Below are 18,724 nucleotides of genomic sequence, written 5' to 3' on the forward strand. Positions count from 1 at the left end.
AAAACAAAACTTTGCTGGTCCCCGGCAGCATCCCAGGTGGCACTAGTGGTAAAGAATCTGCCTGCCAATACAGGAGATGTAAGAGACCTGGGTTCCATCCCTGGGTGAGGAAGATCCCCTGGAGGAGGGCATGGCAACCCACTCCGGTATTCTTGCCTGGAGAATCCCAGGGACAGAGGAGTCTGCAGGGCTACAGTCCATAGGGTCGTAAAGAGTCGGACAAGACTAAAGCAACTTAGCACACATGCATGTAAACTTTACTGGATTATTTTTTTAATGAAGAAAATGCCAAATTAGTGCTGAAAAAACAGCCTTTTGTAAAGATGATGTCCATAAAATGAGATGATAAGCCACAGACTGGGAGAAAGTATCTGCCAAAGACACAGCTGATAAAGGGCTGTTACCCAAAATATATGAAGAACTCTTGAAACACGTATATTACCATATGTTAAATAGATGACCAGCACAAGTTTGATGCATGAAGCAGGACACTCAAAGCTGGTGCTCTGGGACAACCCAGAGAGATAGGGTGGAGAAGGAGGTGGGAGGGGGGTTCAGGATGGGAGGGACACATGTGCACCCATGACTGATTCATGTCTGCTGCTGTTAAGTCACTTCAGTCGTGTCCGACTCTGTGCGACCCCATGGACTGCAGCCCACCAGGCTCCCCCATCCCTGGGATTCTCCAGGCAAGAACACTGGAGTGGGTTGCCATTTCCTTCTCCAATGCATGAAAGTGAAAAGTGAAAGTGAAGTCGTTCAGTCGTGTCCGACTCTTCGAGACCCCATGGACTGCAGCCTACCAGGCTCCTCTGTCCATGGGATTAGTGGGTTGCCATGCCCTCCTCCAGCGGATCTTCCCAACCCAGGAATCGAACTTGTGTCTCTTTATGTTTACCTGCATTGGCAGGTGAGTTCCTTACCAGTAGCACCACCTGGGAAACGTTGCTGGTGAGAATGCAAAATGGAACAGCTGCTTTGGAGGACAGTTTGGTGCTTTCTTACAGAGTAAATATACACTTAACATACAATCCAGCAATCATATACCTTGGTATTTGTCCAAATACTCCTTGGTATTTATATCTACACAGCAACCTACACATGGATATTTATAGCAACCGTGTTCACAATTGCCAAAAACCTGGAAGCAATCAAGATGCCCTTCAGTATGCATGCGTGTATGCATGTCGTGTCCGACTCCGTGCCACGCATGGACTGTAGCCCACCAGGTTCTCCTGCCCGTGGGATCCTCCAGGCAAGAATACTGGAGTGGGCTGCCATGCTCTCTTCCAGGGGATCTTCTCGACCTAGGGACAGAATCCATGTCTCCTACATCTCCTGCACTGGGAGATGGGTTCTTTAGCTCTAGCACCACCTAGGAAACCCGTCCTTCAGTATGTGAGTGGATAAATAAACTGTCGCACATCCGAACAATGGAATATTGTTCAGTGTAGAGAAAAAAGCTATGAAGCCATGAAAAGGCATGGAGGAATCTTAAAAAATGTATTTTTTATTGTGGTAAAAGTCACATAATATAAAACACACTGTTTTGACTATGTGACTGTACAGTTCAGCAGCACGAAGTACATTCACCTTGCTGGACCTCTCTCACCATCATCCATCTCCTGAATTTTTCACCTTCCTAAGCTGAAACTCTGTCCCCATTAAACACTGACTCCCCATTCCCCCGTCCCCATTCCCCATCCCCTGGTCCCTGGCATCTACCAATGTGCTTTCTCTTTTTAACTTTTTATTTTGTATTAGAGTATAACTGATTAACAATGGTGTGATAATTTCAGGTACGCAGCAGAGTGACTCGGTCATACGTATATACCAATGTACTTTCCGACTCCACGAATTTGACTGTTCTAGGTACCTCATCAGAGAAGGCAATGGCACCCCACTCCAGTACTCTTGCCTGGAAAATCCCATGGGCAGAGGAGCCTGGTAGGCTACAGTCCATGGGGTCGCTAAGAGTCGGACACGCCTGAGCAACCTCACTTTCACTTTTCACTTTCATGCATTGGAGAAGGAAATGGCAACCCACTCCAGTGTTCTTGCCTGGAGAATCCCAGGGACGGGGGAGCCTGGTGGGCTGCCGTCTACGGGGTCGCACAGAGTCGGACATGACTGAAGTGACTTAGCAGTAGGTACCTCCTACAAGTGGAATCAAGCAGTATTTGTCCGCACCTAAAGTATATTGGAATGCACTTTTCAGGTTAACTTAACATATGTCCTACAAACAGACTGTGTCTTCTTTTTATTTCCCCCTGTGCTATACAGTAGGTTCTCATTAGTTATCTGCTTTATACATAGTAATGTAGGGGGTGGGATAAATTGGGAGATTGGGACTGACATGGAGGAATCTTAAATGCATATGGCTACGTGACAGAAACTGTATGACATTCCAAGTATATGACACTGGAAAAGACACAACAAAAGGAGACAGTAAAAGGAATGGTGGTCAGCAGGGGTCAGGAGAGAGATGGATGGATAGGTGAAGCACAGAGCATTTTTAAAATTACTTTATTTTAATTGGAGGATAATTTCTTTACAACATTGTGGTGGTTTCTGCCGTACATCAACATGAATCACCCATGGTGCATATGTGTCCCCCCATCCTGAACCTCCCTCCCACCTGCCTCCCCACCCCATCCCTCTGGGTTGTCCCACAGGACCAGCTTTGAGTGCCCTGCTTCATGCATCGAACTTGCACTGGTCTTCTATTTCACATATGGCAAAATACGTGTTTCAATGCTATTCTCTCAAGTCATCCCACCCTCGCCTTCTCCCACATAGTCCAAAAGTCTGTTCTTTACATCTGTGTCTCCTTTGGTGCCTTGCATATAGGATCGTCATTACTGTCTTTCTAAATTTCATACGTATGCATTAATAAATTGTATTGGTGTTTCTCTTTCTGACTTACTTCACTGGCACAGAGGATTTTTTAAGGCAGTGAAAACTATTTTGTGTGATACTATAATGATAGATACATACTGTTAGATATTTGTCCGAACCCAAGAATATACAACATCAAGAATGAAATAGAATATAAACTATGAATTTGAGTGATAACGATGTGTCAGTGTGGGTTACACAGTGTAACCCATGTGTCATCGGTTATAACAAAGGTACCATTCTGGTGGGGACGCAAATAAAGGTAAAGTAATGAGTGTGTGGGGCAGGAGTGTATCAAAAATCTCTGGACCTTCCCCTCAAGTTTGCTTGGAACCTAATACTGCTCTAAAAAGTACAATCTATTGAAAAAATAACAATAACTTTTTGAACCCCACGTCTCCACCTGTTACACTGTAAGTGTGCCATTCACATGCTGCTTACTCGTGTTAAAGAACACAGGCAGGGAGCCAGGAGTCGGTTCCAAGTTGCACAGTGGGTGTCTCTCCAATGTGTCTCTGTGACGCTGTGTGGCGCTGCCCTTGGAACTGCTAGCACCTGGGAATGTGGAGGCCAAGTCCAAGGGATCAGCTGCTCTGAGCTCCCCACTCAGGGCAGGGACTCAGGGCTGTGTGATGCTCCCTTGTTGAAAAAAAAAAAAAAAAACACTTGTATGGCCTCAACCTCAACCTTGTAAGAGTGAATTGCTTTCCACAAACCCTTGCAAACCCTATCTGGACCTGCTCCACGGTCAAGGTCTCACAAACTCACAGAGGTCAAGTTCTTTGTGTGTGTGACAATGATCCTGTGTCTGTCTGGCTGCAGAATGTGGCTCTCAGACTCTGGTGAACCTCAGAATCCTGCAAGAGCCTGCTAACAAGCAGTTTCTCAGACTCTCCCTAACTCACTGCCTTGTGTAGAGAACCCAAGAATACACTTCTTTTTTTCCTAACAAGAGCCCAGGTGATTCTCATGTGGATGCGCCCAGCTTTTCCAGGAATCCAGAGAAAAAGGGTTTCCCCCAGAACCCCTGCCATGGCCATTTGTTTGGTCTGGAAACTGATGGGTTCTTTGACTACTGCCAATGCTTGCCAAGGTGAGATTAAGATGATTTTTCACTAAAATGATTATGGGGATCATCCCCCACCCTCATAGATAATCTGATATTAAAATAACAATAATAAGCTGTTAAATAAGGAAGGACAACACATTTCAGGATTTTTTCCATGCTATTTTAATTTTGTTGTTGTTCAGTCACTAAGTCGTGTCTGACTCTGCGACCCTGTGAACTACAGCATACCAGCTTCCCTGTCCTTCACTATCTCCCAGAGTTTGCTCGAACTCATGTCCATTGAGTTGGTGATACCATCCAACCATGTCATGCTCTGTCACCCCCTTCTCCTCTTGCCCTCAATCTTTCCCAGCATCAGGGTCTTTTCCAATGAGTCACCTCTTCAGCTGGCCAAAGTACTGAAGCTTCCTCAGCATCAATCCTTCCAATGAATATTCAGGATTGATTTCCTTTAGGATTGACCAGTTTGATCTGTGTTGTCCAAGGAACTCTCAAGAGCCTTCTCCAGCACCACAATTCAAAAGCATCAATTCTTTAGCTATTTTAATGATATTTTGTAAAAGTCAAATATCGATTAATTTCCCATCCTCATTTTTTCCTCTCTCTGTTTTTACCCCTGCTTTCCTGGTACCCCAAAACACATGGCTTATTCTGCCTAGTTGGCAGAAGTAGGCGTTCTACATCAGTGCCTAAGAAGTTTCAGGTGCCAAACTGGGCATCCAAAACACAGAAGTGGAGAGAACTGCTGTCTTGGCTAGGATGGGCCAGGCTCTTGACTCTGCACTTCAGAACCAGCTAGGACCCAGGCTTTGGGTTAGAATGGAGTTCCAGTTGGGCCTGCAATTGACCAGATAATTAAAGACCACAAAAAATTTTTACCCCAAACCCAGCAAAGGGGCTAATCAAGCAAAATGCCCAATGTCAGGCTCTGCAGAAATAAATCAGACCTAGAACTGGTGCAGAGAAGGACAGACAGCACCACAGGCCCCTGCTCTGAGCTCAACTTTCTGTACTTGCTTCTAAGGCAGGACACTCACTTGATAAGGCATCTCTCTCCGGGTGGATGTGGCTGGACTCTGGCTGGATCATTGTTCCTCCCCCATCACCAGTTACTTCTTCAGAAGGTTCATGATAGCTTTCAATGACTCCTCTGATGATGCTCTTCCCTTCCTGCGCCTATGCAAGCCCCTGCCACCGTCTAAGAGATCTTCTAAAACTGTAAATCAGATTGTGTTTCTCACCTATGTAAAGCCCTCCAGAAGCAGGGACCACACACCTCTCCAGCTCCCAGCCCTGACCTCAAAGGGACTCCATCCTCTGGCTCCTTTGTGGACCTATTTTTTTTTTTTTTTCATTCAAATGTTCATAACAGCTTTATCTATAATATAATATTTCTACTTATGAATAATTCATATACAATGAAATGCACCAATCTTAAAATTTTGTAATTCATTACGTTTGGGTTAATGCATGCACTCTTGTGACCCACTCTTTATAAGATTTAAAACGTTTCTAACGTCTCAGAAAGTTCCTTTGTTCTTCTCGTTAATCTCTGCTACATCACTCCATCCCCAACTCCCAGGGTATTTAGTAGTCTGATTTCTTTCACCGTAGATTAGTTGTTTGTTTTTAATTTTATTTTTAAACTTTACAATATTGTATTTGTTTTGCCAAATATCGAAATGAATCTGCCACAGGTATACCTGTGTTCCCCATCCTGAACCCTCCTCCCTCCTCCCTCCCCATACCCTCCCTCTGGGTCGTCCCAGTGCACTAGCCCCAAGCATCCAGTATCGTGCATCGAACCTGGTTTTATCCTGTCTCCCCCTTACTCTGCTCCCTGCACTTCCCTCGATTCCAGAAACACGCTCCATATTACCCTGCCTTGGGGCCTTTGCACTTGGGGTGCCCTCTTCCTAGAAAGTTCTTCCCTCACATCTTCAAATCTTGTCACTCAGGTAATCTTCGCAGAGAAGACTTCCCTATCCACCCAATCTTACAGTTCTCTCCCTCCCCTCCCAAGACACTCTCTCTCTCTGGAAATTATTATTTTCATGGCATTTATCACTATTTGAAATTGCCTTTTCCATTTTTACAGAAACCTTTGTTTCATTTATTTATTCATTCACTGTTGGTCCCTCTGCACTAGGCTATAACAGCCTTGAGCTCCAGAACCTAGTCTGTTCATTCACTGATGAATCCCATGTGCCCAGGACACAGCTTAATGCAAACCAGGCACCTTGGCAGACATCTGTTGAACAAAAGACTGAATTTGGATGTGCACTGACAGCAGTTCGGGAGCCTCAGAAGAGCCTGTTTATTTCTCCTTAATTCACTCATTCCTATTAGGAGCCATGAGCCATAATTGCTGTACCCCCAAGTGCTGCGTCTTGCTCAAAGACACCTAGTTCAGGGTCCTCATTATTGGTGAATTCATTATCCAAATCCTGCACATGCGAGGCTGCACGGATGAGCCAGCAAACTCCGTCTTACTGTGAATGTGTGACCTGACCTTTCATAAAATCAGTCTCTGCTCAAACACACCCCCAGCCCCATCCCACCGCACCCCCGTTGAATACCCTGTGGTTCATGGTTGTGGCCAGGCAGCCTCTCTCTGATTGCCAGCTCATGTCGACATGTGACCAAAGCACGCAAATAGGAGGCAAAAATGACTGCAAAGTGAGAATGGGTGTCTTGCAGCATAGTCAGGACTTCACGAGATGGATGTGAGGGTTGTTGGGGATTTGGTGGCGTGGGGTGACATGCCAGCCAAGGGCGACCAAGAGCCCGCGCAGAAGGGCGCCAGTTAACAATGGGAGAAGAGAAACCCAACAAGAGTGATGATGTGATAGGCGCATCCCAGCCATTTGAATATCAAAGGATCAAGAGGAGCCCTTGAGAAAATGATGACGTGCTCAAACATTTTTCGCAAAAGTGACCCACTTTATGATCCGGCTCTGAAAGTCAGACTTTATAATCCAGCTGGGAAAGCGAAGGATTTCATATTGCACCATCATGCGATTGTATCAGACAAAGGTTGCCCCCTCCCACCAAAAATCCACATAACTGACTTTTGGGTTCATTGTAGTGTATAGTTAGAAAAGATAAGACAAAATAAACATAGTCTCACTAGTGATGATTCTATTTTCAAGATAAGGCTGGAAGAACAACCTTGAATTTTATTATTTGCTATGAAATGATGGTCCCTATTTTTATTTATTTATTTTTGGCAGCTCTGTGTCTTCATTGCTTCACGCGGGCTTTCTCTAGTTGCGGCGATTGTCACGGCGCACAGGCTTCTCATTGGGGTGACTTCTCTTGTTACAGAGCACGGCTCTCTGGTCCACGGGCTTCAGTACTTGTGGCCAACAGGCTTGGTTGCCCCGAGGCACGTGGGATCTTCCCAGACCAGGGAGTGAACTTGCATCTCTTGCACTGCAAGTCAGGTTCTTAACCACTGGACCACCAGGAAAGTCCCGGTCCCTATTCTTAAGTGAGCTCTCCTGAAGGCTATGAGTCTCAACCTTAGTTGATCAGTTATACTTATCTGGGCAGCTTTACAAACTCCAGATATCCAGGCTAATTAAGTAAGAATCTTCAGAAAGATTCAGAATCTTCAGAAACTAAGATCAGCATTTTCCAGCTGTGCCCTCAACCCCTGAAATCCCCATGTGCATCCCATGTTGGGAAGCACTGTTTCAAGGTACCCAGCATATTCAAAAGCAGAGATGTTACTTTGCCAACAAAGGTTCGTCTAGTCAAGGCTATGGTTTTTCCTGTGGTCATGTATGGATGTGAGAGTTGGACTGTGAAGAAAGCTGGGCGCCAAAGAATTGATGCTTTTGAACTGTGGTGTTGGAGAAGACTCTTGAGAGTCCCTTGGACTGCAAGGAGATCCAACCAGTCCATTCTGAAGGAGATCAGCCCTGGGATTTCTTTGGAAGGAGTGATGCTAAAGCTGAAACTCCAGTACTTTGGCCACCTCATGCGAAGAGTTGACTCATTTGAAAAGACTCTGATGCTGGGAGGGATTGGGGGCAGGAGGAGAAGGGGACGACAGAGGATGAGATGGCTGGATGGCATCACTGACTCAATGGACGTGAGTCTGAGTGAACTCTGGGAGTTGGTGATGGACAGGGAGGCCTGGCGTGCTGTGATTCATGGGGTTGCAAAGAGTCGGACACGACTGAGCGACTGATCTGATCTGATCTGATCTTCTGTAATAAAGATCTGCTTTAATATCAGGAACCCAAGCGTCTTTACCATCAGGTGGTGGTTTTTGCTTTCTTAACACAAGTACTTTCAGGGCACAGACTTGATGTTTGTTCTTCTTTCCTGATTTCTCAAGGAAGATTCATCACAATGAGCATTTAACAAAAGACATATATCACTGGACCCAGATCCCTTGTCTCAAGTGAGCCTCGGTTTTCATTCTGAGCTGGAGTTCAGGGGCCTGACATTTGACTGCAGCAGTGAAATGGAATGGGTGCCAAGGTCCAGGCACTGGCTTGGCTGTGTTTCTGGGCTGGACCAGGTTCTGGGCATTGATGCTGGGCTGGGTGGGGCTGGCTAGGAGCATCCACCCTCAACCTGAACACATGGTCACTGTCCAGAGACTGCTCAGAAGTAATCCTTTGTCAGGTCAGATGGTGCCACAGCCACCAAATTCTGCCCCAGGACTATCAACATGGGCTGCTCACAGTCTGCAGGAGGTGGATGGTAGGAGACCCACCTGAAGACCACTGAGGGGCTCTGCCAGACTGATCTCCTCCCTTCAGAGGATGGACATCCTGTGGACAACTGCCCTCCATTCAGGGTCTCCCTTCAGGACTGCAAACTTGAAAAAAGGATGGTTGATTTGATTTGAATGACTCTCTCACTTCCCCTGGTCTTTCTGCTCTGGGTCTGGTATTTCCCATCTTGAAGCCAAAACCACTGAAATCAGAGCTGTCTTTAGCTGACCCAGAAAAGCTCTGTCGGGCCCTTGCCCAAACGTGGTACAGCCGGCAGTCTAGGCCTGTTCCTGCTGGGGTGTGGCGGCTCCTCAGGCTTCCTGCCTGGCTCATCTCTATGTGGGAATCACACGTGTGCACACGCCCACACACAGGTCTGTGCATGTATAGACATGTCCATGTGAGGGTGGCAGGGAGAAGACACGATCTCCAGCTTCCCCATGGCTTCCTTTCCCCCTGTGCCCCAAATAGTTAGTAACAACATTAATAGCTGTCCCTTGGTTTGGGGTTTTTTTTTTTTTTGGCGGGGGATGGGATGCAATAGGAGTCACACAATGTGGCATGCAGGATCTTAGTTCCCCAACCAGGGATTGAACCTGTGTCCCCTGCATTGCAAGCTTCGAGCCTGAACCACTGGACTGCCAAGGAAGTCCCAGAAGCTGTCGTTTGTTAACGCTGTTCTTGGGGCTCAGCACCATGTTAGTACCATTTAGGGGATTTTGCTAAGACCTCAGGCTCTGAAGTTAGACAGACCTTGGTTTTAGGCCTCAGGTTTCCTGTCTATAAATGGAGTGATTGGATTAACACACACATAATAGTAACCATCAATCTAAAGCTCTAGACAAACATTAACTCTTTTAATCCTCATTTAACCCCACAAGCTATATACCACCAGTATTCTCAGATTACAGACAGGAAACTGAGATACACGTAAGTTCAGTAACTTGCAACACAGCCAGCTCTCACAGTCAGGCATTTTGGCTCCTGAATCCACACTCCTCACTCCAGTCTACAACCAGCAGGAGTACCCGCTTCATGGGGTTGCAAGCACTACACAAAGATCCCTTAACTTGACGCGTGGCACAGGGCACATCTAAACAAACAGCAGGTAACATACTTATTTCTTTGAGAAGTTATTTGCAGATTATTGTTTTCTTACAGGAGACCGAGGCTCAGTGGAATAAATAACTCATCCAAGGTCGCTCAACCAATGAGTTAGTAAGTGGTGGAACAGAGATTTGAACTCAGGCCTGAGGGCTCCAAAGCTTTGTTCCTATGACTGTGCCACTGGACAACCTCTTTCTAAGTCAAATATGTAGCTGCTAAAGAGGTGTTGTTCAGTTGCTCAGTCGTGTCTGACTCTTTGTGACCCCATGGGATGCCAGGCTTTCCTGTCCTTCACTATCTCCCGGGGTTTGCTCAAACTCAAGTCCATTGGTGATGCCATCCAACTATCTCATTTTCTGTCGCCCTCTTCTCCTCTTGCCCCCAATCTTTCCCAGCATCAGGGTCTTTTCCAGTGAGTTGGTTCTTCATATTAGGTGATCCAAAGTATTGGAGCTTTAACATCAGTCCTTTCAATAAATATTCAGGATTGATTTCCTTTAGGATTGACTGGTTGGATCTCCTTGCAGTCCAAAGGACCCTCCAGAGTCTTCTCCAGCACCACAATTATTTGAAAGCATCAATTCTTCGGTGCTCAGCCTTCTTTATGGTCCAACTCTCACATCATACATGACTATTGGAAAAACCATAACTTTGACTATGTGGACCTTTGTTGGCAAAGTGATGTCTCTGCTTTTTAATATGCTAAGTTCATCATAGTTTTTTTTTCCTAAGGAGCAAGCATCTTTTAATTTCATGGCTGCAATCACCATCCGTAGTGATTTGGAGTGCAAGAACATAAAGTCTGTCACTGTTTTCACTGTTTCCCCATCTATTTGCCATGAAGTGATGAAATCGGATGCTATGCTCTTTGTTTTTTGAATGTTGAGTTTTAAGCCAACTTTTCCACTCTTTTCTTTCACTTTCATCAAGAGGTTCTTTCGTTTCTCTTCACTTTGTGCCAATCTCACCTGCATAGCTGAGATTATTTTTATTTCTCCCAGCAATCTTGATTCCAGCTTGTGTTTCATCCAACCTGGCATTTCACATGATGTACACTGCATATAAGTTAAATAAGCAGAGTGACAATATACAGCCTTGATGTACTCACATCAAGGGAGTAATTTTGAACTAGTCCATTTTCCATGTCCGGTTCTAACTGTTGCTTCTTGACCTGCATACAGGTTTCGCAGGGGGAAGGTAAGGTGGTCTGGGTTCCCGTCTCTTAGAGGGTACAGCCTTTATTTCTCCAAATTACAAGAATCTGACCTGTTTGTAAAAATTCCAGAAAAGTATACTCAATATTTTGTAATAACCTATAAGGGAAAAGAAGCTGAGAAAAATGGATATATGTGTGTGTGTGTATGTGTGTGTGTGTGTGTGTGTGTGTAAACTAACACAGCATTGTAAATCAACTATGCTTCAGTTTTAAAAAACTTGAAGAAAAAAAAAAAGAAATTCCAAGCAAAACAGCCTAATCCCCACTTCATGATTGTTGATGGCCATTTCCCAAGATCAGGCTGGGTGCCCACGGTACTCAGATCTGAAAGGAAATATTCAGGATGGAGACTGAGCCAGGGAACGTGGAAACACCACTTTCCCTGGAGATACGTGACAAGGGCTTTATGAGTTAAAAACACGAACATCCCATTTTCTGGGCTCCCTCCCCAGCCTGGCTGCCTCCCTGGCATGTCTGGAAGCCCCTCAAGGCCATGTAGATCCTTTAGGTTACCCCGACCCTCGAGGCCATGTAGATCCTTTAGGTTACCCCGACCCTCAAGGCCATGTAGATCCTTTAGGTTACCCCAACCCTCAAGGCCATGTAGGTCCTTTAGGCTACCCCGACCCTCAAGGCCATGTAGGCACTTTAGGCTACCCCAACCCTAAGGAAGAGATGGAGGTGACCTTGGTCCTTGTGCAACCCGACCTCTGAGATATTCCATAGACCTCAGTGCTGAAGGCACAGCTTGAAGGGCAGCTGATGGACCCAGTAACACCCCCACAAGAAGCCCTCTTCCACCCACTGGCCTCCTTTCTGTTCCCCAAGCTCATTCCCAACCCCAGAGCCTTGGCCCTTGCACTGCCCTTGGCCTGGAAAGCCCTTTCTCCCGCTCTTCACACCACTGACTCCTTCTCTGTATTCAGGTCTGAGGTCATATGTTCCCCTGGACCACCCTGCCCCAAGTTGCCAACCATCTCCCCCACCATCACATCATCCTGTAGGGTTTCTTTACAGCAAAGTTATCTTATTCTTTTATTGAATAGTCTATAGACTCTCTTTTCCAGCAAGGATATAAATTCTGAGGACCAGAATCTTCTTTGTCTTGGCCACTAGTCAATTCCTAGGACTTAAAACAGCTCTGGTACACTGTGGGTGTTTGATAAATTTGGGGGAAGGATGGAAAGAAGGAAAGGAAGGAGGGAGGGAGGGAGGGAGAGAGCGGGAGGTTGAAGCAATCAATCTTCACAGCCCAGTTCTCATGCCTGCCCTACCCCAGGTATCCATCACCTTATCACCTGTCACCAGTGGCTACTGGATCTGTCTCCCAGACCAGCCACCATCGATCCTCTTAACACCCTGAATCACTCAGAGGACCCAAAGGAGTTTTTCTTTCACTCACTCCCTCTCATCATCTCACAAGTTATTCCACTCTGCCTGGAGCCACACACCTCCCTTACTCTGATTAACTTTTAATTAACCTTCAGATCTCAGTTTAGACATGATTTCATTCAACATTCAGTTAACAGAAATCACTCTACGAAGTTATCAAGTGAGAGAATTTTGGGTGATGAAGGAAGCGCTTTTCCTTTAATCTTATGCCTTTTCTATATACACTGTTTGAATTTTCTAACTACATACATATATTCTTTTAGTTTAACAGGGGTTATCTGAATACAGAATAATGGATTGCTCCTTATTTTCTTTCTAACATTTCTCTGCTTTGAAAAAATATCCTAATAAATGTACTTTGTCAATGTCAATACCACAATGACTTAATTATTACAGCTTTGTTTTATGGTTTAATATCTTACCAGGAGCCACCTTCCTGACTTCTTTCATTCATTCTACTATTTTTTTCATAGTGAATTGCCTCCAGCTTCCATTACCAAATAGACAATTTGATCACCTGGAAAGAAATGATAATTTTACCCTATTTTTTATCGTGTATAACTCTTAATTCTGTTTTATTTCTTCTTGTATTGGAGCTTGTAGAACCATGGTACATAAGAGAGGCAATTGTGGGCATTCATATCTCATTCTTGATTGTAATGGGACTATTTCTAGGGTTTGACCTTTGAAAAGGATTGTTGGTTTAAAGGAGGTGTCTTCCTCATAGGAAAGAAGTATTCTTCTATTGTCAGAGCCAGGGATGAGCTATTAGTGTAAACTTCTCTGCAGGATGAGTCTTGTTGTCACCCCAAATCCAGTCCCTGTAATTACACTTCAACACTTCAGGAAATCTGTCTTGGGTCTCCCTGTCATTCCAAAGCTCTTTTTGGGGTCCTGAGGTCTGTGAGTGCTCACAGCCTAGCTCCCTATGTGCTCTACTTGGGGTTCCCATCCCCTCTCACCTGTAACCGCTGGTCTGTCTCCTAGACCAAGCACCACCGAGCCCTCTCCTGGTGTACCACATTCCTGGTTTCTGCTTCTCTCAGCCCCAGTGTCTTAGCCTCAGCTGTACTAGGACAGTGCTTATCTCTGTATCCCGACTTCATCCTCGCAGGGTACCTGTTTTCAGCATCTCTCTTGGTTCCATCCTCTGCAATTCATGGGCAAGTCCAATCCCATCCTTTGTTTTCCTTAGATTTTACTGATGTGGGGAAATACTGATGAGAAAATATAAGTGAGAATAAGAACAGCAAAATCTTTATTTTAAAAAAAAAACCTATTTGTGTGTTACAGCCCGGGGGGTGTGGGGAGAAGGCTGGAAGGAAACATACAGAAATGCTGAACAGTGGTTATTTCTGGGAGCTGGCAATACGCTACTTGTACGAATGGCCAAGTTCACTTTTTGATGAGTGTATGACTTATGGTGCCAGCAGCTTCATTTTCAGTGTGGAGTCTTCCTCAGGGAAATTCTTGATTCCCTTTCCTTTTGTATTGCTTTTTAAAATCTCATCATGGCACCAATGTGTCTCTTCTGGTCCTAAAATACCTCCCCAAGCCAATGGTAGGAATAGTTATAATTTATTGAGTTCTTACTATGTGCCAGGAACTATACTAAGTGCCTTTCGTCATTGCCTGATTAAAAGAGTTCTATAGAAACTGCTGAGTACAGCACTACTATTACAGCCTCGATTAATTCTCATGACAACCTCATGAAGTTATTATTGTTATTATCTTCATCCTGTAGAAGAAGAAATTGAGATTTGGAGCGGTAATTCGCCACAGGTAGCTCAAGTGATGTAGAGCCGGGTGGGGACTTTGGCCAACTAGAGAAACTCACATCCAGTCCAAAGCAGGGGAGGGGTTACTGATGCCCAGCTGCTGGGGATTGTTTCCACATGGACACGTGGGACAGAGCGCCCCATTGTTCAAGAGAAGCTGCAAATCAGATTTTCCTGGGACATATCCTGAATTTTAAATTGCAGCGATATACTTAACTTATAAAAATATACAGGACTTCGCTGGTGGTCCAATGATAAAGAATCCACCTGCCAGTGCAGGGGACATGGGTTCGATCCCTGGTCTGGGAAGATTCAACATGTTCAGGAGCAACTAAGCCCATGAGTCACAACTGTTGAACCTGAACTCTAGAGCCCGGGAGCCACGACTACTGAAGCCCGAGTGCCCTACAGCCCATGCTCTGCAACAAGAGAAGCTACTGCAAAGAGAGTGGCCACCTACCCCCAAGTCTCCCCAACTAGAGAAAGCCCTTGAGCAAGCCCACATGCAGCAAATATGACCCAACACAGCCAAAAATAATTAATTTTAAAATATTAATAAAATTTAAAATCAAAATACAATAAAATACAAGTGAAAAACAGAACATAAACAAACAAACACACCAAACAGAACATTCTTCAGTCCAATTGCCCTAGATGAACATTATCTGCTTCAGAAGCTCCAGCTTGGATTAAGTTCTCCAGCCCCAAGAAGGCCCATTTGTTTCCCACTTTGCCCCCACCGCAGGTTGTACACAGTCTGTGTCTGACTCTTTGCAACCTCATGGACTATAACATACCAGGCTCCTCTGTCCTTGGGATTCTTCAGGCGAGAATACTAGAGTGGGTCGGGGATCTTCCCAACTCAGGGATCAAACGCACATCTCTTATGTCCCTCGCATCGGCAGGTGGCTTCTTTACCACTAGAGCCACCTGGGAAGCCTCCTTAGGCAAACAGTCAATAATTTTGGCTTTGCTGTCTCTACCACAACTACTCAGCTCTGCCATTTTGGCACAAAAATCGTAAACAAACGGGCATGGCTGGATTTCAATACGATTTTATTTGCAGACTCTGAAAGTTGAATTTCGTTTAGTTTTTTTTTTTTTTTAATGTGTCATGAAACAACATTCTTCTTTTGATTTTTCCAACCATCTACATATGCAAAAACCAGCCTCAGCTCGTAGGCTGTACGAAACAGGTGGTGCAACGCTTTAGACCACTTAAAATTCTTGACTGTTTCTCCAGGAGCCACTGGTGTTCGCTGGCTCTGCATCCTAGCTTCAGGCTGCCTTAAGCCCCCTTAGGTAAGGCGCATTTCACAAGCAGATGCGGGCGTGTGTGTAGCCCTCCAGTCCCGTGTGGTTCTGACTGGTCTGTTTCAGTAGTTCTCACATTTAGTCTTCAGCTGAACTTTTCCTTCCTGTGAAATCTCTTGTTGGGAATGTGAAATAGCTATTAATAGGTGGTCCTACAACCACTCTTCTTGCCCTGCCCAGTGGCCCCTGATATAAACCCTGGAAAAAGCATAGTGGATGGAAAAACCACCATCCTATGGTCTGGTTTATAACAGTGGATGGACCATGAAATGGTCATAGAGCCATCTGGCAAAGGACTTTGCTTACAACCCTAAAATGTGCTGAAGAGAGTGCAGTTCTGAGTAGTGATTATGAACTTGGCTTTGGAGTCTGAAAGACTTACATTTGAGTGTGCCGCTTGTAGCTGTATCCTTGGGAAAATCACCTGCTTTATAGATTTCCTCATCTGTGAAATAGGGCTCATAAAACCAGGTACCTCAACAGGCTGTCTTGAGTGCTAGAGAGGATTTAGAATGGCATGTGGTATACGGTAAGTGCTTCACATGTGTGACTTATTCTGATTTGTTATCCAGCCAGGTGGAAGGGGATGGGGCTTAAAAACAAACAGGAATCTGGCTGAAACTCTCAAATCCAAACAAGAAAAAGGAAGGCCTTTTCTCAATATCAGGGAAGGAGTTCTGAGTTTGTCCTTCTTCCAAGAATTTCTTTGAGTCTTCAAGCCTTCTCTCCAAGACTCCCCTTCTTGGTTCTGAGTCCCTTCTCTGCCTGGTAAGTGGAGAATCAAAACCAAGAGAATGGGCTCATATCGCATGCCATTTTCTGTGAAATGCCTCTGGTTTGGAGCATACTTGTAGTGCGGGTTAAATACATGGCTCTCCTCAAGACAAGGAAGCAACCTAAATGTCCATCAACAGAGGAATGGATAAAGAGAGTGTAGTACGTATACACAATGGGATGTTGCTGCTGCTGCTGCTGAATCACTTCAGTCGTGTCCGACTCTGTGTGACCCCATAGACGGAAGCCCATCAGGCTCCCCCGTCCCTGGGATTCTCCAGGCAAGAACACTGGAGTGGGTTGCCATTTCCTTCTCCAATGCATGAAAGTGAAAAGTGAAAGTGAAGTCGCTCAGTCGTGTCCAACCCTCAGCGACCCCATGGACTGCAGCCTTCCAGGCTCCTCCGTCCATGGGATTTTCCAGGCAAGAGTACTGGAGTGGGGTGACAATGGGATGTTACTTAGCCATTAAAAAGGATGAAATAATGCTGTTTGCAGCAACACGGGTGAACCTAGAGATTATCATACTAAGTGAAGTAAGTCAGAAAGAGAAAGGCAAATACCATATGATGCTACTTATATGTGGAATCTAAAATATGACATAAATGAATTTCCACAAAGCAGAAATAGATGCACAGACATACAGAATAGACTTGTGGTTGCCAAGGATCGGGGTCGGGGGATGGTAGGGAGAGGGATGGATTGGGAGCTTGGGATTAGCAGACGCAAACTGAGACATACAGAATGGATAAACAACAAGGTCCTACTGTATAGCAAAGGGAACTATATTTAATATTGTGTAATAAGACATCTTGGAAAGAATATGAAAATTATATATATACACATATAACTGAATCATTTTGGTGAACAGCAGAAACTAACAGAACATTGTAAATCAACTACACTTCATTAAAATTTTAAGAATATACACGGCAAGGGACTTCCCTAGTGGTCCAGTGGCTAAGACTTTGTGCTCCCAAAGCAGGGGGCCCAGGTTCGATCCCTGGTTGGGGAACTAGATCCTGCATGCCACAACTAAGATCCTGTGGGGCCAAATAAATAAATAAAATGTTTTTAAAAATGCATAGCACTCCTATTATTATCAGATTAATAGACATAGTGTAATGGTAAAGCCAGATGCAAATATTGACTCTTCCCTTCACCAGCTATGACAACTCTCTCTCCTTTGCGATCCTGCATTGGCTCATCATTGAATGTCAGTGTGAACAGTCCCTACCTCCTAGGGTGGTGGATGAGAGTAAATGAGAAGAATGTAGGTTTTAGCTCTGTGCCTTGCCCACTGGAAGCACTTCAAAGGTGCTAGCCATTATAATGATGCGCCTAGAGCTTTGCAAAAATTATCTTACTTCATATATGATCTTATTTCTTACAGTAACTACTCTGAAAATATAAGCCCAGCTGTGTGTGAATATAAGCCTTGTCTGCGGTCCTCGACACCACCTGGCCCCTCACCTCCACGCCATCTCTACGGGCAGAGACAAGAACAATAAGGCATAATTTCACACTGTGTTGTGGTGAGAGGTTCTGAAATTGTTTGTCATTTATGAGAACTGGCAGAGCCATTAACTGCCCTGGAGACTGGCTAATTGGCTAGTTAACAAACACCCACAACGATTATCAAACACCCGCAATGAGTTAACTCAGGCTGATGGCGAAGGAAGAAAAGGAAAGAGAATGCTGACTGTCGTTTCCCCAGGATATACCCGTGCAATTCTGTCCTCCTGAAGGAGTGAGCTGCACAGCAGAGCCCAGCAAGCTGTGGTTCCAGGCAAGGAGATCGTTAAAGGGGACTATCCTGTGTTATCTATCAGAGAGAGTAGGTTACTCCGAATCCGTGCCTGGAATCCACACCGAGGAGCCAGCAGACCTTGACTGTGTTCTGGCTCACCTCTTATGCATTTGAACGCAAGCACAGTTTTGTTTTGTGTTTTAATTGGAAGATTATTGCTTTACAATGTTGTGTTGGTTTCTGCCATACAACAACTCGAATCAGTCATAACTATATATTAATATATATCCCTTCCCTCCCGAGCCTCTCTCCCATTCCCCCCAAAATTATTTATTTGGTTCCTTGGGGCTTTGTTGAAGCATGAGGGGGTCTTAGTTCCCCTGACCAGGGATTGAACCCAAGTCTTCTGCATTGCAAGGTGGATCCTTAACCACTGGACCACCAGGGAAGTCCCTAAGCACAATGCTATTGGCCAGTTGCTTCATCTGTAAAATGGGACGATAAGATTTTATATATAAATATATATACACACACATATATGTCTACCCACTGGGTTTCCCCGGTGGCTCAGCAGGAGCCACAGGAGACACATGTTCGATCCCTGGGTCAGGAAGATCCCCTGGAGGAGGAAATGGCAACCAACTCCAGTATTCTTGCCTGGAGAATCCCATGGGCAGAGGAGCTTGGCAGGCT

At 45.1% G+C, this 18,724-nt stretch overlaps 1 protein-coding gene across 1 annotated transcript in view; it reads left to right on the forward strand.

Annotated features, from left to right (window-relative positions):
* The window catches only part of CACNG3 (calcium channel, voltage-dependent, gamma subunit 3), a 100,345-nt gene that overhangs the window by 68,007 nt on the left and 13,614 nt on the right, over window positions 1-18,724 (forward strand). The gene's annotated exons all lie outside the window — the stretch shown is intronic.

This window comes from Bison bison, unplaced genomic scaffold (genome assembly GCF_000754665.1).
Source record: "Bison bison bison isolate TAMUID 2011002044 unplaced genomic scaffold, Bison_UMD1.0 scf7180017864072, whole genome shotgun sequence".
Lineage (NCBI taxonomy): Eukaryota > Metazoa > Chordata > Mammalia > Artiodactyla > Bovidae > Bison > Bison bison.